The sequence below is a fragment of the Trichoplusia ni genome, chromosome 12 (assembly GCF_003590095.1).
Source record: "Trichoplusia ni isolate ovarian cell line Hi5 chromosome 12, tn1, whole genome shotgun sequence".
NCBI classification, from domain to species: Eukaryota; Metazoa; Arthropoda; class Insecta; order Lepidoptera; family Noctuidae; genus Trichoplusia; species Trichoplusia ni.
Window position 1 is genome coordinate 12,431,516 of NC_039489.1, and position 25,798 is coordinate 12,457,313.

At 33.3% G+C, this 25,798-nt stretch overlaps 1 protein-coding gene across 3 annotated transcripts in view; it reads right to left on the reverse strand.

The window, feature by feature from the left end:
- Positions 1 to 25,798, reverse strand: part of LOC113499272 (tachykinins) — a 62,236-nt gene that overhangs the window by 6,274 nt on the left and 30,164 nt on the right. The window contains exon 1 of one of the 3 annotated variants that reach the window (XM_026879683.1): positions 4,515 to 4,599. The exons of the other annotated variants lie outside the window; for them this stretch is intronic. The gene's annotated coding sequence lies outside the window, so the exon portion shown is untranslated. Of the gene's footprint in view, positions 1 to 4,514; positions 4,600 to 25,798 lie in introns of those variants that run through there. 3 annotated transcript variants of the gene reach the window in all.

The following is a 25,798-nucleotide window of genomic DNA, read 5'->3' on the forward strand; positions in this document are numbered from 1 at the left end:
TGGGTGTGAAAAGTGTAGTCCGTCGTTACTTGGGTTCATTAAAGTAAGAAAATAGGCTGCTCTTTTGCAACAACCGAAATCGACGCTTTTGTAGTTGCGGGTAAAATCTAGTTGGTATATGCACACGTTTTCGGTAAAATATTTTACATTGAAAATCATACAGTCTTTTAGTTAAGGTAAAAATAACTAGCTTTTACAAAGTCTTAAACTACAAAGACAACGAAATATTTCAACAAGAATTTTTGTGCTTGACAAGGTAAAGAAGCAATTTATTTAAGATACGTGGTTAGAATTTAACTAACTTAATATAAATATCTTCAAGAATTAATTCAAACGTATTGTTGACTTGAATATGATAATGAAAACTAAGCCGCACTCAACGCGGTTGTGTCGGGGATAAGTGACCATTAGAGCGTACCCAACCATGGTCACCCATCCACGAACCGACTGTATAAAGCGTCGTTTAACCTGCGATTCTTAACCCTTATTTCAATAAGTAAATTATGTTTAACCTTTTTCAATGCTTTCGTATTATCTTCTTAACAAAACCTACAACGCCTCCAAACCCCCCTCCACTATAGGACGATATCTATAATAGGTTTTGACCTTCTTTGCGTAACGATTCAGCCCTTTACCAACCAACTCTCACTCTCTCTCTCCCTTTCTTATTGTACTTTGTTTCCCTTGATAGGGCAAAGGGTCCTACACACAATATGTCGCCGTTTCATTCTATCTCATGAAGAATATAATTAATTACCATATTTTAATGCTGTTACGGTTTTTCTTTTGCTGTCAACTAACACTTTGTACTTGAAAACATTGAAAAAGTGCAAATCTTAAGCAGGATTTGATCTTACATACAATGCAATGGAGAGCAAGTACATGATCCACTCGGCTATCCATTCAATACAACACATGATTAAATAGCAGTTCCCTTTAAAAAAACACGAACAACAAAACCATTTAACCATTGTGTACGCGAATGTACAATCGGAACACACGGCACGTACAGTCGAAATGAAAAGCGTAACGTTTGAAATAACTAGTTTGTTTGATTGATTTGAAAGCGCCTGGTTTAAAACGCATCAGTTATATGAGTTTTATTTGTGTTTTTCTGTACGATTTTATTACTGCACGATGTTTACCGATCAATTTAGATAGTGCATGAAATGTGTGGGTAATAATTTGTTGTATTTTTCGGAAGGGTGGTAGACATGGAATAATATTGCCGCGTATGCATGACATGATTTTCGTGAGATGGATTTTATGTACTTTCTGATGATGGTGTAACTTTTTTCCTGTTGAGGTGTAATCGTTTTTATTTTATTTACAAACAATACAAGGGATTATAAAATGGAGTCATTGTGTTGTATTAAAAAGTTAAGTCATTTATCGTAGACGTTAAATATTGGTGCTCCTATTCAAACTTTATTTAAAAAAAAATAGTATGTAAAGTCTCTTACTTCTAAACACTCCAAAATTGTCTTTTTGTACATTTCTATACGATTAGACTAAGGTGAGACATTGATTACTAATCTAGACTATCGTATCTTAAGATGTACCTAAACTAGCAAAAACAAAGACCATCAAAACCTTATTAAACCCAGATCCTCTTCATCATTCAAAGCAAAGTACAACATAATTGTTAATCAACAAAACTTAACCTCAAATATAAAGAGACAATATTTTTATAAACAATATCCCTTAAGGTTACTCTGAGCTGTCATCGTAAGATGTTACCGACGCCTAAAACCGGTACAATCGTTATTAATGACGAAGCTACGTTTTCTTTTATAAAGAGGAAAAATCGCAGTGGAAAAATAAGAAGACGGTTTTGACAGGCAACAGTGTTTTGACAGACCCTATTGTCAAATGGGTATGGAATTACGAGCAGGGATAAAAAATCTTGGCCTGTATGAATGCAGGTATAACCTATTTACGCCCTCCTTTAAAATCCGTTCAGTATATTCAGTTACAATGCTAACTTGCACACGTAAATTTAAACATGTATTAATGAAATTGTCGTGGTGGCCTTGCGGTTATATGTATGGATTTGTATGCACGAGGTGCAGGTTCGATCCCGACGTAGATAAGAACCAATGTGAATTTCTCAAAATTATATGCTTTTTTAAGTTATTCACACTCTTCCGTCGAATGGTGAAAAACACATCGTGAGGAAACTTGAATTTTCTTTTATTGGTATCTGCAAACACCAATTCGCAGTGAGCTAGCGTGGTGATCATTGCTCAAACCTACCCTAAATGTGAAGAGTCCTGCTCCAAATTGGACATGTACAGGCTGACATTATAATGAAATCGCAAACAATATTATAGAAACGAAAAGCCCAAGGGAAGAAAAACAGTTCACAATTACACATAATGAATAATCAACAGTAATCATTCGCTGATTCAATATTTTTACTATTTATATTTACAATGGAAATTCATTTTCAGCTTAATACAAAGGTTGAGTGCATCTTATGAATAAAACATGTTGTATTAAAAATGTTAACTGGGAGTCGGTTCGGTTTATGTGAAACAATAAGTACCCAATTATTATTTACGCGCAAGCCCGTGACTCCGCATATTATAAAGGAGAATATATATTTTATTACGACGAAATTGAGATATTTTAATCCTAGGTGTCGGTGGTAAATTCAGCCATGTTTTATGTGTGGATCTAGGTTATATTTTTTGGTAGTTTTTCATTCGTCTTCGCGTGTATTTGGCGTCGTGATGGCTTGCATTCGATGTAAGGTGATTTGTCATGGTGATTTTTCTGGGGCATTGAATTGTTGTTTTTGGTGAACACATCAGATTATGTAGATAAAACATAGATGATAAAGAAACGTAGAAACATAAAACATAGGTAGACTAATTTTCATTGAAAGGTACATTTTCAACATGACTATGATGCCTTTATCGTGTAAAAATTATCATGTAAATTGGCTTTTAAAACCACTGTCAGATATAACGCGTGGCATGACATCGACATTAAAAGTTGCTAAAACACATTTTCAAATACAAAAACGCATTCATTTAAATCTACATCAAAATATAACTACAAAAAATGTTATAAAATTTCAACTATGAACACGGTTTTTGTTTTTTAACTATTCATCTAAATAGTCTGATACTGCCAACATATGCAAACTTAACCAAACGATAATCGAATATTAGTACAGTTACAGTTAGCCCGCGAAAATTTAAAAATTGTTCTTTTCTATACAACAATGCTCGTGTGTTATACGCGTGTATGCAAAATAAAATATCTTTATAATGTTGTCTACTAGGTACCAACCTAGTAAAGTAAGTGGTAATATAATCAGCCTCTTTTGAACCATATAAAATATTAACGTCCTTCTAAAGATAGTAATATTATCATAGCCGGTTATTGTAATTTTAAACAACCTCTACATCATATTGTGCACTAGAAAATGCATATTTTCAGTGTAGGGAAAATATTGTTTGTTCATAAAGACAAGAGGCCTGTATCACGATCACTTGAAGTGCCTTTATCAAAATAATACGTAAAATTTATAGCAGGCCTTGTGACTCTAGGAGCACGCAAGAAACGCTATAACAGAAAGATATAAGATTGTACAATTTCATATTTATTATCGATGTATGATATGCTTCAAAATGCAGGATAACCAAGAGTTTTAAATTAAAATAAAATAAAAGTTTTACTGTGGGAGCAAGACAGCGCTATATGGCGTAGAGGTTTGTCTCGCCTTTACAACAGCTTAAGCCTTACTTTAAGAGTTGTCTGTAGGTCGTTCTAATATCCATCTACGTTTATTACTTTAACATTATTCGTATAATATAACAATCAAAGCGTAGTTTTCTTTGAAAGAATATGAGGAAAAATATTTATTCTTTTTATTTTGTATTTTAGGTTAGATTTAATAATGTAAATTAGGGGAAAACGAAAGGCTCTGTACAGCCCCTAATCTTGAATGATAGACGAAATTGATGCCTTTTTGTCGTGACGTAATAACTTGGATTGGACAGTGGTTTAATTTGTTCAATAATAATTGTTTAGTCATAAAAATTAACACAATGTATGACTGTTAATTTTTACGTGCTATCGATGGATTTCAAATGTGTTTCTTTTGTTATTACTTTAATTAATTAATAATTATGTCGTAGACTGTTGACAGCCAACAATTTGTTCCATCGTAGAAATGCCAAAACACTAAAAACCATAAAATAAAACGAATACAATTTTTATTATTTTTTGCTTGTTTTTAATCCTCTATGTACACGTTGTTTTTTTAAGAGAAGAATATTTAAGGTGTATAGAAATCAAAGTTTTATAAGTAAGTATTATTTTAAACTTTGTCGCGACACAGAAAAAAGAAAAGTAAGTAAGTTAGATAAAAGAGAAAGTAGCCAAACTAGAAAGAACACATAGTAAATAGAAAGCTTAGGGAAGATTGAACAACTATGCAACACTGCCCAACAGTGGGATAACAAGTATATTTTAATTTAAAAATTATCATTAATGCATACCTTAATAATTTTCAATAGTTTCACATACACATATCCTAATGTAATCTCTCGTGTTTCAAGGCAATCGGTTTGATAAACGTGTTCACTCCATTCAAACAATCGTAAGCTCTGCGTTAAGCTTCATTTTTGTGTGCTCTGTACTACACGCGTCATGATTTGTAATGTCGTATGCAAAAGTGCTTAGCAACATTAAAATTACATTATTACTAACATTAAAATCCCTTTAGGTTAACTTACGAATTTCATTTTGTGGTTATTACTTTTTTATCTTTTTAGTTTCGAGATAGAACTCTAGGACGATTGCATTCAATCACGGCGGCAGTTCCGCAATTATTGTGTTATACCAAAATGAGTAGTTTCAAAAAATTAAAGGGTTAATTTCCATCACTTTCACTTTTTTTGGCGCACAATAGGAAGAATAACAACACAACATATTATAGATTAAATGAAGATATAGCTTTACCTGCTAACTATTCCATGTACAAAAAAGAAAAAAAACCGTAATTAAGTTTTTTTAAATTCCAAAAAAAAATCAAATGTTCAGAATCTCTTTTCCGCTTCACCGTACCGCTAATCCGTGTTGATTTAAGATAACAGTACATTACTCTATCCATCATATCGGATTATCAAACTTCAACATTTGGGACACTAACATTGGTATATTTTTACCATACTACGGCTCCATAAGTTGACGTCATCACAATAAGTATACAAAGCAAGGACTTTTTTGAACATCCCCTTTTCTGTGTGAGTATCGAAGACTTCAGTTTGTACCAAGGAGTATGTATAACAATTTTTCTGAAACAAAGCAGGAGATTTTGAGTGGAACCAATAGAAACGTATTTTTGGTGTGATTAATTATTGGGATCTTTAGTTCGTTACAAGAAGAAGAACTAAGCCTAGGTATTTGGAACACTTACATTCTCGCAGATCTGAGAGGAATGCGGCGAGGTGGAGCAGAGAGGAAGAATGTTAATTCACTAAATTTATAATATCACTTTTGTAAATATTTTGGAAGTCAAATTTTTGAAAGTCACAACAGCTTCAAATTTCTAGGCATTTTTTTTATTGAATTAGTGTCGATATTGAGTGAGAAATGCTTTCCCTGATGCGGATATCATCATCGTTTCATCGTCACTCGTGGACCTGCCGCTTAACAGTCCGCGTTGGAGTTAGTCTGAGGATTACAATTCTTGGTTTACAAGTGCCTTCCAACTTAATGCCTTCTCAAGACACTGCATATTAAGGTTAGGAAACCTACTTTCAGAAATTGGATTTTGGATTGCTGTGATCAGAGTTCTCGAAGATTGGAATTACTGGAAATCAGGAGGGGATTTTAGATAAAATCTTTAGTCTTTACGCAACACCACTCTTGACAATCCTTCAGCTACCATAAAAGACATTGAATACTATATCCAATTAGCAGCCACGAAAAAAAAATACTGCTTACTTTCTGGATTTAAATATAATAATAAATATATAATTTATATCTAAAATATAATAAAATAGATAGCGACACCCGTTCTGTCCAAATAGGCTAAAAAATATCGATTGAGTTTTATAAATTTGTGGAGCTACCAACAATTTATTCGTAAATCAACAAACGTACATGTTTATAACAACCGTTGCAGTTGCTTAGTCTCGACCGCTCGATTCTTTGAAAGGCTGACGGACAGACAGCTATCATCTGTATAAGAGTTCCGTTTTTACCCTTTGGGTACGAAAATCATGTAAAACTGATGATGAATACTACATACAGAATAAAATATTTAAGTTCACTTCACCCAAAATGAGCTGATGATTTTTATACAGCAGTTTCGCATAATAAATGCTCAATAAAACCATATTTCAAATACCTTACTATCCCACTCCAAACTCATCGAATTTGACGTAACACTACAGCTAAAGCCTTTTTTCACAGCTAATGGGCATATAAGTGGGCTTATCGACATTTGATAACATCGATGTACACTTAATTGCCCGATAATGATGAATCAGGAGTATAACCTTGAGAAGATAGACTTGTTAGAGTGGCTGTCAGCAATCAAACTAGCTTGTAATGAGGCTTGAATAAACGGGTGACTACGGGTCGGGACGGGTATGTCAAGCTCTTATAATCTGACATTGCTTAATTAGGAGACTCATTAAGAATATTGAGGGATTTTTTTGTTAAATTACTGCCCCAATACAGGGCAAAGGCCTCTCTTAGATTATTCCTCTCTATCGGTCTATTGCCTTGTCCTTCCATTTTTTGTGGCATGCATCCAGTTTACTCTTTAATTAAAGGGTAGCAATGTTATTTGTTTTATATTATAATTATTAGCCTTCAGAGTCCGACTGCAAGAGAAAAGGTTCCTTCCTTCCATTAATCTCGGTTTATAGTTAACAGAGGCCAGTTTCGTTCGAAACAGTCGATTTCACAACGCCATATTCTTCTATTTAATCACTAAAACTCAGTAAAACGGTCAGGAGTCCGATAGGAATGTATGAAGTAATTACAATGCATTGCCATGCACCGAAACAAAAACACGGATGACGTAGCAAAACGGTTTAGGTTTATTCTGAAAGCGTCTGACACTACCAGCTTCTCCCCACGACGAGGATTTGACCGACTTATAAAAAAGGGGGTTTGATCAAGAATTGCTCCGGTTATATGTAGTAACCTAGGAATCGGAATCCAGTTAGACTGTAATCTCTGTCGTTAAAGTAACATTAAAACGAAGGTAACTAAGAAGGTGTAAACATTAACTTGATAGTTAAGATGCTTTGCGCTTTACTTAGCGATATTACTTGAACTGGTCATGGACTAACTAAGCTGTAACAGATAGAGAGAGTTACTATCTGAAATGTGATAAACGTAATCAAGCATTCAATGTTGGTAAAATTTTTGCATGGCGAGACAATTTTTTTAGGTTGTATAAAAACAAAGTACCTATAATCAGGATCCAATAACTATCGAAATTTTGTCTCTCACAGGACAAGTGCATTTCGATTTTGATTTCTAGAACCTGGATAGTTAGATATGACATGAATGAGAATACTAAAGCCTATGCCTATAGCCTATGATAAGAAATACTAAAACAGCCAAAAAAAAAATACTAATGTTTCCCTTTGAAAGAATCGAAGACTGGTGTTTTTAGTACTTTTGGGAACAAAATCAGTATTTATTGTGTACCAAATTGAAAATATTGTATTTACTTTTAAATCTTTTAAAAACAAGCTATTATTACTCACTAAAACGGACTACATATTCTACAAAACATACAATATATTGTGCACAGGTTACCGAATTTCATAAAAGCATTTTGCTCACGTTTGCCATTTCAGACTGAATTAAAAACAATTTACAGTATGAACAAAGCAAACTTGTTAACTGACACATGATCATAGCTTGTCACAGGGTAAAATAAAAGTTTTCTAAAATTTAATATCACAACTTAAAAGATTAATATTAGCTATAAAATCTCATATTCTTCGTAAGAGGTGAAGTGAGCTGGAATATAATTTTAAATTGGGTTACAAATAGTTGGCATACGCATTTGTTCCCGACGTTTCGAGACCTTTGCAGGTATCATGGTCACGGGCAGACTGAGATGGCGTTCGTCTGGACAGAAAATGTTGCTCGTTCTACCTTCATATTTTAGTAAGTAGTTCCGTTTCAATGTCTAATCTATACTAATACTAATATATAAAGCTGAAGAGTTTGTTTGTTTGTTTGTTTGAACGCGCTAATCTCAGGAACTATTGGATCAAATTGAAAAATTCTTTTTGTGTTGAATAGACCATTCATCGAGGAAGGCTTAAGGCTATAAACCATCACGCTGCGACTAATAGGAGCGAAGATACAATGGAAATAGTGAAAAAAAACAGGGCAGGTATAAATCATAACGTATATTTTCTACCCACGGGGACGAAGTCGCGGGCAACAGCTAGTATTCACGTAAACCTAAGAAACCACTATACGTATTTGTCTTATCATAAACTAATATTTCAGTATTGAGTCTGGTTCCTAAAAAAAAAGTAGGGCTGTATTACAAAAGTTTGTTTCACTCAGCCTAACTTCGCCTGCGATTTAATCCAATTAAAAACCCGTGGTTAATATTTTTAAAAACTTAAAAACATTTCAATAAGTTAGTTTTCAACGCCAATCTAAGAAAAGCTAAGAAACAAGTAACAGCAACAAATGCTTCACCCTCAAACTCTTGTTGTTCAATCAAGTGGTCTTGTTAGCCGGTTCAATGGGTTTTGGGGTTCAGCAGTCATATAAAAGATCCGCTAGCAGTTTTTGTATATCAGACCGCCACTGATTTCTTCGTGATATTTCGTGGATCACAATAGTCATGACTGGGTACAAAAAGTAAAAAAACGAAATGAGAAACGTCAATAACTTTTAAATCATTGTGTATAACAGGAATTATTGTGCGGAGCTGTATAATATAAATCTCCACACTCTTTAAAAGTTATTTGTATTTTCTAATTATTTTGAGACTCCATTGACTAGCGTAGGCAAATGTTCAAAACTTCCTTATACGGTAAGAGATCTGTGCCCAGATATTGGTTTGTAGAGTAAAGGAATAAAAACATTATTACTGCAGAACCCCACATGTTTCCAGTACCTCCCACTTAGCTAGTATTTTTAAATTGCTACGCACAGGTGCAGTGGAGGCATACCTAAGTTCCCGGCGCCGTGCGCTGTGAACTTGCTAACGAGATACGTAAGTGATCGCTCAACGGAGCATTCACTGTAGAAATATTAAGAAATATGTTTTATATTTATAAATAAGTTTTATATTTATAAATAACTGACTTATATACACTTAGGGCCGATTTTTCAATCGCCATTTAACTTTTATTTGACGAATAAGTTTGACGTTTTGACAGCATATGTATAGAAAATATGTCAAAATTTATTTCTCAGGTAAAAGTTATCTGGCGATTGTCGAAGAATCGGCCCTTAGTTGAATAAATGTAGAGTTTAGATATAGTGAATATAGTTTTGGGCCATTCGCATTGCATGTAAGTTACTATTTCATACAAATACTATACTATTTCTTATATTGCATACTGGCTGTTGCCCGCAACTTCGTCCGCGTGGTTAGAAGATATAAGTTATGATTTATATCTGCCCTGTTTTTTCCACATTTTCCATTGTATCTTCGCTCCTATTAGTCGCAACGTGATGGTTTATCTTTGTCCTACAGTGGGACTTCCAGAATAACCTCTTTCAATTACACAAATTCTTAAACTGAACCCCTTTATAACAATAGTGTAGTTTAACACCTTTCATGATAAACATTGATATTTAAGTCTCGAATAAAATCTGTATAAATAAACTTACAGCAGATTGGATGCAGTGCTCATCGCGAACGAAAGCAGGCCCACGCACTGCAAACGTGGCTCAGAAGATTTAATCAATTAAAGCGGAATTATTATTTTAAAACGGAAAGATTAAAATTTTAGTGCAAAAAGAGTTCCAAAAATATTTCATCCTTGTAAGGAGTAGGCTGGTAAACCTTCTTTAAATCCAGAATAGTTTATTTTTTCTTTTCCTTATGATTTACTGTTGCTGTATATTTTGTTGTAATAGCGATAATTCTGATGGTAATGTTACGTAATTTGTTTAGAGAGTAAAAAATCGCCTTAAAAAGAAATACACTTCGACATTCGATCGAGTCATCCATCGAGAGAACATGTATCATAACATCTCAAAGCTGAATCCACACATTAGAACCAATTTTGTTTTGTACAAACAACCTTACAAAAGACAGAACTGAAGGGCCTGTTGGTCTAGTGGTTAGTGACCCTGACTGCTATATCGGAGGTCGTGGGTTCGATTCCCACCCAGGAAGAATGTTTATGTAATAAGCACAATCATTTCTTCTGTGTTTGGGTGTAATTTATCTATATTATGTATGTATTTAGAAAAATATAAGTATGTTTATCAATTGTCTAGGACTCATAATACAAGCTCTGCTTAGTTTGAGACTAAGTCGTTGTGTCTGTGTCAAAGTTGTGAATAAAAATAACAGAAAATCGTCTCCTCCAACTAGATCGCATATTGTAATATTAATCAAAGTTGAAGGAACATTTACACTAGTACAAACTTGATAGAAAATAATTTATCGTAACACTAACTCTTACTACATCTAACATTTGAAAATCCAAAGGTTTTTCAATCGATCAGTGTGCGACGTTTCCAGCGTTTTCAATTCAACAAGATTGTATCGTACCTTCAAACCTCTTTCATATTTCAGCAAACCACGTACAGAGTACAGTTGTGAATTGGTTTGCGACATCGTTTTTCAACGTTCAAGAGTAACAGGTATGGCCTGATGTGATTTAGGAGTATAGGTTCAGTATTCAAGAGCTGGTATTATTAGTAAAACGACTTTTTGAAAAAGTTTCGGAATGGTGCTCAGATTTTTTTGGCTAAAGCTATTTGAGATTTTAAGTTAAATGTATGTATTTTTTAAACAAACTCAGATAAGAAAGAATGTGGTTTAAAGATATATTTAGAATGTAAATTTCTATCAAATAGAATCATTATGTGGCTAGACAAAATTTATAAAAAAAATTACCTCACGCTTTAGCTGTGATAATATAAAGCTACATTATCTTAAAAGACACGAAATATAACAAAAACAGTTAAATGAGGAAAGAATAAAGTCTGTACATTATCCCAAAAACATCTTAACTAACACAGCTATGCCTTAAACAAACATAATATAAATAACCGACGCTTTCATGAGAATGCGCATAACACATGTATGCGCATGTGCAAATCGAATAACATAAACATTTAATATCCAGTTTAGACCGGTGCAAACTGGACGATACGCGGCCAAATGTAGCGAAATATTTTGGACGTGGGATTGCAAAGCGATAGTGAAATTATTATTATTATCGCTGTTTTATGAGATGACTAATAAATGCTATGTTAATGCTTGTCAATGCTGGTGTGAATGTTGGCCGCAGCTGCTGTCAGCTGTTTTATATTTTGATTTTTATTTGATTGGAGATTGATGCTCGCTTGATTTTGAATGAGGATGTGAACTGAATTGTTATTAGTGTAGTTAGATGAAATGTTTAAATGAATTTCGTATCATAAATTTGGTATTGTTTTATTTTAGATGTAGTATAATTTAGTTAGGATGCCTTGAAGATAATGTATTATGATAAATATTTATGAGTTTATATTCTTATTAAACCATGATAATTTTTTGGAGCTGCAGTGTGTTTTGCTCTCATAAACTTCTACAAAAGACCTAAGTTGTTACCTTAACGTTTATTTCATACCATCTTACAAAATGTCGATAACGAAACAATGATCTACTATGCCTATCGCGACCACTCCTAGACATAAGCCTCCCCTAAGTTGCGCTACACCTAGGCCCTAATTCTGCTATTTACAATGGTCGATGAATGAATGAAAATTGGCTTAAAATGACATTTTTTATATTTTTTCCTGCAAAATGATTGGAAATTCAGTACGGAACGGCACACCTAAGGTCAATACAATTAACTTTCAATTATTGTAATGGCAAAACGCTTCAGAGAATAGCAATAATTTCAAATTTAATCCAATTGCAATTCATTCATCGGCCATTGTAAAATTGCAGAATCGGGGCCCTGTAGCTGTACCACTGGAAATGGAAGGATATCTGTTTTTAAAGTACAACTTCATTTTAGTTTATAAAAATGTTTAGCAATAATTAAAGTTTACATGTCGAAGAAAAAAACAGTGCTAAAGTTCTAAAGTCACCCAATTAGCAAAATTCTTAATTAATCAGACATGAAACAACATACAGTGTGTTCGAATCTCAGAATTATGGTACTAAAAATAAAAGCATGTAATCTCTACAAAAAACGTATTGTTCGCATTCCGATGGGTGTCAAAAACCCAATTAAAACGGGCCTAAGGCGATTAGACCGGGGGTGTTATTATTACTGAAAATAACGTTTTTCCTAACAAATAAATATTTCAGGATCAAATGACAATGGAGATCTTTTAGGACTTTCTATACAATTTAATAACAAACGCATATACATTAAAATCGGTTAAATTGAACCTTACTGCCTTGCTTTAAAGGCGATTCGAGAAATGTTATCGTTGGTAGACGAAAGCGTTTAATACAATTAGAGAGAACCCTGTATATCAGTGGCAACTGTTTATTTATTTAAAAATGTATTCTGACCCTTAGACTAATGTGTTGATGTGCAGAACTCAATTACATGGCTTTCAGTAAAATAATATTCAAATATATTTTGACAATTTTTTACTGTCAGGCTAGATATTTTAAACCTACCATCTACTTATTAAGCCTAATCAATTTATTCTTTAAAAACTATTATTAAATGTAGCACCATCACCCAGATATACTAAAGATGTTACCACAAATCTGTTGTCTTGCTACGGCGTAGCAATCGTAGAGCTACGCGTGCTACGCAAAAAACATTTGTAACTATTTTATCGATACTTTTAATAGACCACTAAAATTACATTGTAATCCCACTTTACAAAATATTTTAAGACATATAATCATAAAATGGCGTAGTTCAAAATTTTGATCCTTAAAGACTTAAACCACAAACACAAATCTAGCTCGACCGCTCAACGATCCATCGGAAACCTTCCACACAACTTTGTGGGCACATAATACCGCGTCCGGTAAGACCCACATACTTATTGTATTAAAATTCTAATAACTCCCAAATTGAATGTAAGCCGGGTTGATCTTCGTTATTCATAACGGAGTTTAATAAGTTAACCCCACGTTTTGGAGCGGTTTTCATCATCGTATTTTATTGGTCGTTTTATATTTACGACTTGACAATATGGAAGCAATTTTGATTGACCAGCAGGAAATAATTTATTTTTAGATAGGTGGGTTGTATGTTATTTCATCAATCTTCTTTTTTTTAAATCTTTGTGTCGCGGGGGGTTTACAAACATACAGCACATGCACAAAGACACGCAGACTCAGAACAAGCATTCGTGGATCACACACATGCTTGTCCTACGCGGGGATCGAATCCGACCGATCGAATACGACGGGCAGAGTGGGTTTGGCGTGATGACCTCAACCACTCAGCCACTGGATTTCTATTACAAATTCTATTACATTTTTTTCACCGACTTCGTTTTCGATGAATAATTTAGTTTAGGCGTTTGTCTGGTAAAAAAAAATCTACTTCTATCAGAGACATTATAAGAACCAGATGTACAATTTTCAAGTGTGTACCCTCTCCCTATTTACAAGGTACTAATAAACATTGAAGTTATGTATTTATGCCTACGTTAAGTTAAAGTAACTACACTTGATATTCACAAGGTTCAAAACTTATTATTTGTAAACAATTCTTGGAAAATGTTGTATAATGCGAAAAGTTATATTGTTTTTTTAATGTTTTTTACCGCGTACAGAGCGAGGCTTGTTAATCGAGTAAAGTTCCAGTACTCCAATTGATTTATGTGAATATTTATCATGTAACAGGCAAATGTCAGTATTCTGACGAACAAATCTGTTTTGTTTTATGTTTATTCGTCTTGATGTTCAAAAATTGTTGTTGTTTTAGCTTTTAATTGTATTTACCTACCGCAATAAGTGATTTTTGAAGTTATTTTTTTTAAACATCTAAGACAGTTAATAAAAGGTATTTAATTTGAAATCGTGCCACTTGGTACTCATTTCTTAATTCCGCCAAATTCATTGGCAAGATTTAGAAACCTAGATATAGAAAAAATTGACACAGTAATTTTCGTTGCATAATAAATAAAATAACTGTGTGATTTACTTCTTACAATAAAAGCCACTAATTTATTAAACATTCAAGCAACTTTCTCGGCAACTGCAGGTTTGTTTCACATAATTTCCACGTAGTTTTTTAGGTATTTTATTTAAAAACTAAACAAGTTCTCCGTTCCATTGTGCCGCAACCTCTCGCATTCCCGAAGAGAATAACAAATGCTGTTGTTGTAACTCGAGTAATTAGCCTCGTCGAGCCTACTGCAATTAAACTAGCGCACAATTAAAATTAAAACAAAACATTTTTATACACAATAGTTAAAAAAATACATCTGTGCTCGCTTGTTTCAATGTTTCTAGAAAGTAGTGGACATTAAGGATAGGTTACGAGGGATGTCCTTTTTTAATACGTTTAGATATTTTCTCCTAATCAAATATACTTTTAATTAACTTAGACTTTTATTAAGAAAACGATTCTACTAGGTATAAAACACATTCTTCATGATGAAATTTTGCCTGTACTTATAAGTACCATTGTCAAAACGCGTCTGCAGCAATTTCTGCATACGAAACATAAAATAACATTTTTAAGAAGAATATATTCTAATCAAAACATATTATCCCTATACTAAAATCTGTTGATTGAGTCTCAATTTCCTCTCGATTTTTTAAATTAATTAATAAAAATTCGGAAACATTTAATCAACTTTCAAATATTTACACAAAAATATCTTTTAATATTTTATAACGATTGTTTCAACGTTTCTAATGAGAAGGTAAGTATAAATTGAAGTGATTAGCGTAGTAATCTCGGGAGGTCGCCGGCCTAACTCAATCGCCGGACGGATTGCATCCGACACTAAATTGCACAGACGTACTTAAAAATCTCTGGAATTGTCTTGTTTTTATGTTTCCTCAAGAAAAAAATGATATTATGATTTTTGAAATTAAATTTGATAATATTAAAATTATATAACTATAAATTAAATGTAAAAAAAAATATGTATGGACTCGCATTTAGACTTTTATTTTCCTTTTTTCATTTAGCTCATTTCATTTGATAAGATAGTTATGTAATCTGTGTTTTTGTAGCGGCCATCTTGTGTCGATTTTTAACAAAAATAGAAAGAAAACTGACTAGTCCACCTTTAACAGAAAAATAATCTATACATATAATAAAATTGTAGAAAAGTGAAAACTGTACATTGAATATTTTTTTAAAAGAATAATTGGAGGGTGGTCTACGAACGATTCCGATGCCGAAAATATGATTTTTAGAATTTTTGTCTGTTTGTCTGTTTGTCTGTTTGTCTGTATGTATGTCCGGAAAGATCTCGGAAAGTACTGGATAGATTTGATTCATATTTTCAGAGAATATCAACAAGAGGTCCGGTCAACATACTTTTTACTTATTATCCCGCTTTTCGTTACAGGGGGTGAGCAGGCGCCTTTTATATCTATACACAAATATCAAATTATCTCTTAAACTACTGAATATATTTCGTTCAAATTTTGCATGAAGCTTATCGTACACATGATACAACAAATATACAAAAACCATAACGCTACTATGCAGGGGGCATGAGCAGTAAAGTTTTAAATTTTTAGACTCACCCGTAACGTCGTGTAATACAATTATGAAGTGTATTTTCACCCCATTGAGTAGTAGGCAGCACGGTCATCAATTTACTCAAAAAACATCACGCTATTTATCTTAAGACTTTTGGCAGAGCAATAATATATTTTTTCGAAAGTAAATCATTTTCACAAAATCAGTCATTTTATTCTCTTTCAAGTCTAATGTAGACCTAGCGCGACAATAATTTAAATAAAAGAAACATAAACTATTAATACTTTTATTATTATTCTTTTGATGCAAATGTTACTTCGTAATCGGTACATTCTTGAAACAAAGGAACTTAAATTATTTTTATTTTTATTGGTGTACTAAAATTACTCAAGTTCAAATGTGGAATGCCGTAATATGATTTTGTGTTTATTTACGATAGGTGTATATACCTATGTCTTTAGCTCGGTAATGTTGGCGATGCTACTTCAAGATAAAAGAATTCGTAGTGACACTCAACCCAAAGTTGCATGTAGTTCACATTGATCTCATCTATAATTATGCATAACAATAAATTACTGAACGACACAGTTAATTATATTACCTTGGTTCATCTGTAACAACTAGCAACAAAAATATAAACTTTCAAACAAAAAAAGCCTTTCAAACAATGAAATAAAGTTTTCTTAAATTTGCAACATTACATAAGCCAAAAGTATTTCGGATAGAAAAGCCCAGAAAACTTGCATAAAAACTTCATAATAGGTATGCAATGTGAAAGATCTATAAGACCAAAGCTATCAATGAATAAGAGCGTACGCTAGAAGGTTTTTGACATTACGTATCTATTGATAAAACAATGTCTACTGATACCTGGGATTTTTCAATATTTTAACGATTTGATTGGTCTACATCCGCCATTACAGAGAACGCACACGTGGCCTTTCCAAAGATTCCTTTAACAATTTATTGTAATCTCTACTTATTTAAAATTTTCTTCTATCGTAGCCTGGTAAACACAGGGGAAGGAACGAGACTGAATGAGTTTTTGAGATCCCAAAGCTAAGGCGACGAGGATTAGAAACATATTTTTGGAAATTTCTCCAATAAGGCTGATAATAGCGTGTAGCTATCAGCACTTACATCCGTTATACAATGTCTGGAAGATTCATTTTGGTTGTCAGTATCGACAGCGTAACCTCATAACCAACCTCATGTAGTCTTTATTTAAGTTCCATTTATGCAGTAGGGATGACGGTATTTTACTTCAATGATCGTCAGGTAGGTTAACGAATAAAATACGTATTTTTTCTTTGTAAATTGGTACAGTAAATAGAACTCATGCGCATGAAGTCACTTTTATGTTCATATTTTGCTTTGTCGTAACATCACAAATTAGACATATCCTATACTTTAGATTTTTGTCATTGTCAATTTAAAAAAAAGGGGTGTCTGATATTTTTTTTTCACGCTATTTATTTATCAGCAATTTAAAGGCAAATCATGATCAAAACACCAGGGGGCCAAGGTAACACGTTTAACAACTTTTTTATTTTGGAAATATTCCAAATGTTTGTGAGGAAGATCAGTTTTAATATTAAGAGGACAATCAAACATAACGTGTTTCAGGAAACCGTTTATCTGGGCGCAATTTTGCAAAATCTTATATCTTATGACACTATGTAACATCCACAGTTACCGAGCCCGACTCTCACTTCACCAGCTCCGTCCACAAAAATAATTTGACATCTTATTTATATCGTCAGAAAACATCGTGTGTGAAAATAACAACTGTCTGGCTATCACTGTTCTTCAGAAACAGCCAGGTGACAGACAGACGAACGGATACCGGGGCCTCAGTAATATGGTTCTGGTTTACCTCTTTGGTTACAGTACAATAATAATTTTATGATACCTCATAATCCGTCTAACAATTTCAGGTGTAGGCCGGCCAAAGAACAGACGTGCTAGAAAATCATAACCCACCCAACTAGAAAATGGAAACCCTCGAAAGTAAAACATTTTTAGCAGAAGTGCTAAGACTGAGTTATACCTTACCATACTTGCACCCCCCCCCCCCATTTTTAAACGGCTCGATTTGTCAAACATGTCTTAACGAACACTCGCACATAATTCACGTTTAAATTAAAATTGTACAATTCGTTCGGAAGCTATGATGTCACAGACAGACGGGCTGGCAGGCAGATATGTCAAAGTTATAAGCCCCTCTTTTTGGGATTAAATAAGAAAAAGTCATTAAAACAGCTGTGAAATATTTGACACCAGGATAGTATCGTAAACGATGAAATGTGTTTGATTCAAACATTTGATAGTCTTTGGGCCGCTCAAGATTCATTATAATTTAGAAAAAAAAGCAAGCTTAAAATGTAAAAAAAAGTGTTTCATTTTCAATATTGCATTACATTTTTGCGATGATCGTTATTATTAAACTTCATAGTTTTTCACATCTTGAAAATCACGCAGACGAAGTCGCGGGCAACAGCTAGTTTTAACTAAAATCGATTCATCCGTTCGAGATGTACAATGCCTCAGAGAGACACACTCACAGACAAGTCAAACTTGTAACTTATTCTCATGACGGAAATACTGACAGAAATTAAAATATCCTACAGTTATCCATTAATATTTCCATTAACCAAAAATACTTGATTAAGTCTCAAATATTTTAAACAATCGACATAAGTACCAATCATATTTTTCCTTAATAAAATACATGAAAATAGCAGAAGTTTTAAAATAAATACACCTGCATCAGCCAGTTGTATGCTTTTAATTACAAAATGGCAACGTATGTTAATTTGATTGATTCAATACAAAAATGAAGTTGATGTTGTTAACGAAAAAAATATTTTGTAAAGCCTTACTAATATTGGATGCGAGTATGTTTGTCACACTTTCACGCCTAAACGACTAACCCGATTTCAATAATTATATTATCAATACTACATTATCTGCGATTAATATAAGCTATATTAAATTTCTAAATTTTCAGCGGCACTAGATTCGAGATAGTGTAAATAAAATTCAACTGCTGCTTGCTAAATAAAATGTGACGGTGAAACAGTAACTGCTAGCGTTGTTAGGGTAAGCCCAAAATGTTCCTGTACTATGAACTTGATAGTTCAAAATGAGTACTAACCCTAACACCACACTACTCTTGTGAAAGGGAGATAGCAGTATACTGTACGTAGCTTTTTCTCTCATCCACACAGCAACAGTCTTTCTTTTCAAATCATAAGTAGAGTTTGTAGGCGTCATATCGCTTTTTATCGTGTTCATAAATAAATATAATATAATATGACTCATTTATCTGTGTAGCGAAATAAAAAGGATGGCTTTCAGATACATTGTAAACCTTAAAAAGGAAGCCAAACATCCGAGAAGGCTTACAAAGGAGGTTTTGTTGATATGTTTAATAAAAGATTTGTGTATTATTATTATACATTTTCCATTATATTTATATTGAGGAATATAGATTGTATCTTTGTTTTCAAGACTCTGCTGTTATTTTTTAGTCTTTAGAGAAACAAAGAAAATCTTTAATATTGCACTTGAAGTTTCCCTAAAAGTATGATGAAGAAAACTAACTTTCCGAAAAAAAATAGGCCTTCCAAGTATCGGGCGTAACTAAGTAAGACTCAATTTCATTTTTTAGTTTTATTGTCATAGCGACAACAGGATAACATTATCTGTGAAAATTTAAAAGCTATCACGGTTCATGATATACATTATACAACCTAGTGACAGATGAGCGTACAAACATCGTTGCCTTTGGGTTCCGCTTTTACACTTTGGTAACAGAACCTTAAGATTAGGGATGATGACAATTTTTTTCGCAGTGTCCGTCTTGTAGTTTTTGTATAATAATGGATACGTATTTTTTAATTTGTTCCTCAAACATGAATTAACCAAATTACAGTGAATGAAATTTAAAACGTCACGCGTAAGATTTTCTCTATCGTTACGTCACAAGCCCCCTCTCCTAAACTTTAAAGCAGTTAATCTTTGTCAATTCTAGTTTTTCTGAAAAAGGAAAAAATACGTATCTTACTGAGGGACTAATGAGATTTTTTCTTTTTATACCCAGTCGTCATCCCTATTCCCATTATTTATTGCCATGTAAGAGTAAACAAAGAACCAGCTTCCATCTGGAGTATTACCCAACATAGGGGTCTTTAGATGAAACATATCTGTTTTAAAGGTGTGTGATACGTCACCGGCACCCTCGGTGATGATTGCGGCCCGCATCGCGCCTACACACTCTAAAAAAAGAAACGTCGGTAAAAATATAACGAGTTTACTTCAACCATCCGTTTTGGGATCATTCTGCAAGGAAAATGTTTAGGCTTGGTTCATACATAGCGACATTTTCATATTTTACGATGGTTTTTTTAAATCAAATTAAAAAAATGTATGGTGAAATACGATGGACTAAGTATTTAGTTCTCGCGGTAAGCATTTTCCGTTAAATATGAACCGACCCTTAGTTTTATCGAAAGTCCTTACACGACGCAATAAAGCCTTCTGTAACGGGTATCTTAACGGTATACCGATACATTGTAAATAAATCTGAAATAAAGAGTGACAATAAAGATAATTTCTTGAAATTGAAGTTGATTTTTATAACTCAGAAGTTTGACTAGCCTGTTATTAGCCTAGCAGAGATTTTTTTAAATTTTCTAACATAGTCACTTATCTTAGTAACATAGACCATATATTATAATATCCTTTCTACATCTACGTAGCATAGGTTTTTAGTTATTGTCACAATAACAGTCAACCTATATTATATCCCATATACATAGACTCCTAAGGTGATATCAAATAAGATTATTATCAAAACACAAAAGAACTCACGCTCCACCTAATACACACCTCCGATAGAAATGACGTAAGATGTTATAATAACTCTGTCTTCGTGTGTGATCCTCGATTGCTTACTAAGACGTCAAACGTGAGTAAATTACCGTGGGACTTTTATAGAAACTATTGTGTTTGTTTTATCTAGTCCGACTACACTAAGATAAACACTGCCTCTTAGACAAGTGCCTAGAATAATATTTCGATAAGTGTATTATTATATTATTAAGCATTGATAGTCTATCGGTTGGAGGATATAATTTTTGGATTGCTAAGTTAAAAGTTTTCGATCAGATAAGATCGATAAGATTAGATCAGAATTCGTGATATACGAATTCTGATCCAAACATTTTTTCTAGAAGTTTCCAGGAGCAAATTACTAAATTTACCTGCCTGGTGGCACTATTTATCTTTGTCGAATCTGAAATTCGAATCCCTAGCCTTTGTCGGACATTTTGTATACAACACATACTCACATAGGTGATGCAATAAAGAGTTTTCCTTTCTATTTTATTCTGTAATATTTATTACATCTTAAGATTAATAAATACTCCTTACACCAATCAGCGTTTGTTATAGCTCCCGTTGCCATGGCAACTCTATAACTAAATAAGTCCAACGCGCTAGAGCATTGGGATTACAAGTGAAATTAAACAAAAGACACTCAGGCTATCAATTGGAATGTTAGCGCTCTCGTTAAACCTCGAAGATATCTGAGGAACCGTTAAGTAAATGTTTGTGGATTGAGTGGGGGGAGGGGAGAGGAGGGAGGGACCCAACTGACAGTGTCACATAGAATCAGATGTTATTGTTTGGTGAGAAGCGAAAACTGCGACTTAAAGAAGTTTTGTTAGAATGAATTTGTTTTTAAATGTCGTTGTGAATTATGATTTTTGACGTGTTTTGTCGTTGTTATTGGTTTTTTTTCGATCTTTATCTTGATTTTGATCTTAAATGCTGTTGGCCTTCATTAATAGGGCAAGCACTGGAACAGTGCAGTTTATTTTATTTATTAACATGTATATGATACAATTATACATGTAATCATAATCATGAGCAAGATCTAAAAATTATGGTAAATCTGAATGTTTTGCTTTATTATTTAGTACATTTTTATTTTTCGTACAAAACAACACATTTGGTCTAGAATAAACCTCGAAAATTTTAGATGATAAACAGTATTTTTTATAATAATCCCAAGAAAATGCATTGCTAAGTTTTGCAGATTTAAGGCCTAAATATGTATTTTGGATGTAATTTAAAGTTATGTAACGATTTATTGTTTTCTAAAGTATTAGAAGTTAAAATTAGACGTCTGTATGCCAAAGGGCTTTCACAAGTTTCTATAATTGAAATAAGTTCTCATTTAAATGAAATATAATACTTTAATATCTTACAGAGAAATAAAGTTATTTAACCACAAAGTTCCCGCGATCTAAGTCCCAAAATTAGACTCAAAAGTTCGATGACTGTCAGAAATTATAAAAATATGTATTTTAGTGGACCGTTGTATTATGTATGTATTACTTGTATCTTTTTTGTGGAATAAAACTTCCAGATTGAAAGTCGTCATTCAAAGAAAAAATTCATTCAAGTTAGGTTTAACATCATCTTTTTTCAAAATTAAAAAAAAAATAGGTCTAAATTGCTTTAGCTGTAGAGAAAACACACGTACATGTTATGAAACATTTTACAACATTTAATAATTATTAAACATATTATTAAAATTAACAGTACATTATGACCAAAGTCAGGAACAAAAGCTACTACACAATAAAACAAACATTCAATACCATCACAACAACAATCAGAAAGTTGTATAACAATAATGTCAACCTTTATCTTCCTATCATTGCCTATGATTGGCATTTTCTACGCCGTAGCAATCTCGTAGCGTTTTTGCTACGAGCGATACGTAGACCGATATATACATATTTAGACAGTCTAACAAAGGTCAATGTTCATAGGAACTGATTCAGAAACAAAAGAAAATATCTTTATAATAACTAGTTGAGGAATTAGTTAAGATGGAATGTAGAGGGCGCTGTTGGTCTTTGAATACCCAAAAACTTGTAAAAATAATGTTGACTGATTCCCACCTTTCAACCTTGGTACATATTAAACGGTTGGAAAAAACTAATCTAGTACTGCTGCATATTTTTGAGTCATATAAGTCATTACAATTTTGAAACCGATTTACGCCATACGTAAGTCTGTAACGTGTGAGGCTGACACGAACATAGCTATAGAAAAGCTAGTTAAAGATTAAAATTGTCTAAAAAATACACTAAAATATGCAGGAAAGGACAATGCCCAATGTACTTTAAATAATTAATCTACATTATTTTGGTGAATTTAAATTAAAAAACCAACCTATGTCACTCTGAGTGACGTGTCTCTAGAAGTTATTTTTTTTTAATTTAAAATGCTTTTGTGTAAAATTTCTTGAAAATAAATCTGGAAATTTTAAATCATTTGAGGATTTTCGTCTTTATATGTGAATAGAAGAAGGAATGTGCATGCGAGACGCATTCTTTGGTTACCTACAAAGAATGCGTCTTATTCTCTCGTATTATCTTCTTTAGATTATATTTGAGAAGGTACAGTCATCAAAAAAGTTCATCGACTCTTTCAGATTTATAATGCTCCCACTTTTTCAACTCGGAAAATACTTTAGCCAGGTTTACATGATACGGTTCAAATTTAACTATATTGCTGCCATTATAGTTCAGTATGAGGCTGTATTAGATCCGCTAACCGCATAAAACATCGTAATATGAAACCGGCGCCCTTGTAAAATCAAATAAGATGAACTACCGGGGCTAGGGCGTCGTCCTACGAAGAACGAAACGAGAATTTTGAGTCTAAATATTACAAAAAAAATAATCTTGTCCAGACAATTTTTTTTCTGCTAAAGGACTAAGTTTTTTAGTATTCTGTTTTACCAACACCTATGATAAAAAAAATCGTTAAAGGTAAAACAAGCTATGACGCAAGACCCTGAACAGCGAGACCAACTTTAAGTAATTAGTATTTTTTATTCTAACAATTAGTAAATCAAGCCAGTATCTCTTTTATTCTTATTATTTATTTTCATACTCTCAAAACTAGAAGACTCCCAGATTAAGAAATTTAATTCCTTTGTCGCGGGAGGTTTCACAAAGAAACCCAGACTTGGGACAAGCATTCCTAGATGACATAAATGCTTGTCTTAAGAGACTGGCTGATCTTTCTTGTTGTAACGTTGAGTTTCTTTATTTATCTGTGGGAAATCCAGTTCTCGTTTCATTAAACAAATCCTACTGCTATTATAAAGGCGAAAGTTTGTAAGTATGGATGTATAGATGTTTGTTACTCTTTCGCGCAAAAACCACGGAACGGATTTAGACGAAACTTGGTACACAGATAGTTTATAACCAGGATTAACACATAGGATAGTTTTTATCCCGATTTTGTGTCCCCGTGGGATCATTTTCGATTCGCAGCGGGCGAGCCCGTGGGTAACAGCTAGTAAACACATCAATGTAAATGTTAGTGTCATTCCGCGTCCCGGTGGCACCTCGCTCTATGGGCGATAAAACAAAACGCGTCGAGTAACACGACGCTGGTTTACAGCAAGCACTTTATTGCGTTTCACCTCAACTCGACAAAATATTTATTGGTATTAATGTAGGGCTGTTAGGTGAGATAGCACGTTCATGTTGAAGCATTTAATTACTAGATCTGTTATAAGAGTAACTCTATATTGTGTTCTTTGAGACGAGTTAGGTGCTTGCTAGGTAATAAGTTATTTTGTTTTCGAGACTATATTTTCAAGCGTTTTTTCAATCATTTACATGATTCTAGCATTTGGTGATGTGTATGAAGAATCATACTATCTACGTTTCATTACAATATTGCCTTTAAACGGGTTCTACTTTTTTAAATGGATTTTTAAACTTAACCGCCAATTACCACACAATAATGGTTGACATGTTCAGACTAGTTTAAGACCCAATCGGAGTCCTTAATCATGAAAAAACGCGAGTGTACTTGCTCAAAAAAAATTAATCTTAATGATAAATTATGATGATATACATACTTAAGTGAATTAAGCTTTACTAGAAAATTATGTCTAACAACTACTAAATTAAAAAACTTAACGGTTTTGTGCCTTTCTGATGCAAATGTACTCACAATTGTCTCACAAAGAGCATTTCACTTTGCGACGTTTTTATGTGTCTATTTGTCACTTGATTTGTCACTTTCCAGTGACAGATACTGCTTGATAATCAAGGGAGTGTTTTATGTAAGTGGCATTTGTGAATGCGGTGGTTTGGGATTTCCTCTTTCCCGAAGATATGTTGAAATCGATTTTTTTTAGTGTCCTGTATATTTAGGGTGAAATCGGAAATTTTGACTGAGCCACCGCTGTCAACAAGCCTTATCCCAAAAATTGTAAAAAGTTGAAAGTTGAAACCTTCACAGAAATGCATGAACACCAAAAATAAAGATCAAGGTTAAGGAAAGGTTGTTGCGGTCATTAACTTGATGGCTGACCATATTAGATTGCAAATTGATTGTTTATCCGATGTTCTACACGTCTTTTTATGCATCCAAAAGCTGCTTGCGAACTAAGACTAATATATTACAGTTTATCTCCGATTGCTAACACTCAGAAATCGCTGGCTACACAAAATCAAGTCACATGTCGAAAGGGAGTGTGATTCTTATGCTTCGTAGTTGACTGGACGGATAGCCGAGTGGTTCAGGTCACCACGCCAAATCGAGCGTGATGTGTCGCGGGTTCCATCCTCGCCTAGGACAAGCTTTTCTATGATCCTCGAAAGCTTGGCTTAATTCTGGGTGTGTTTGTGTAAGTGATATGAGTGTTTGTGAAACCCTCGAGGTACAATGATTAAATTTCCTTAATGAGGGTCTAAAATTTTCTTATCTAATGCATTGACGTTGACGTTGTTGTATGAGATACTAATATAGATAGGATATAGACGGTCAGACTGTTGACAACCCTACAGATGTAGGCTTCTAATAAAATGTGTAACGATACCATCCTGCGTTGCAACCTTCTATTACCGTAGTATAACATTAAA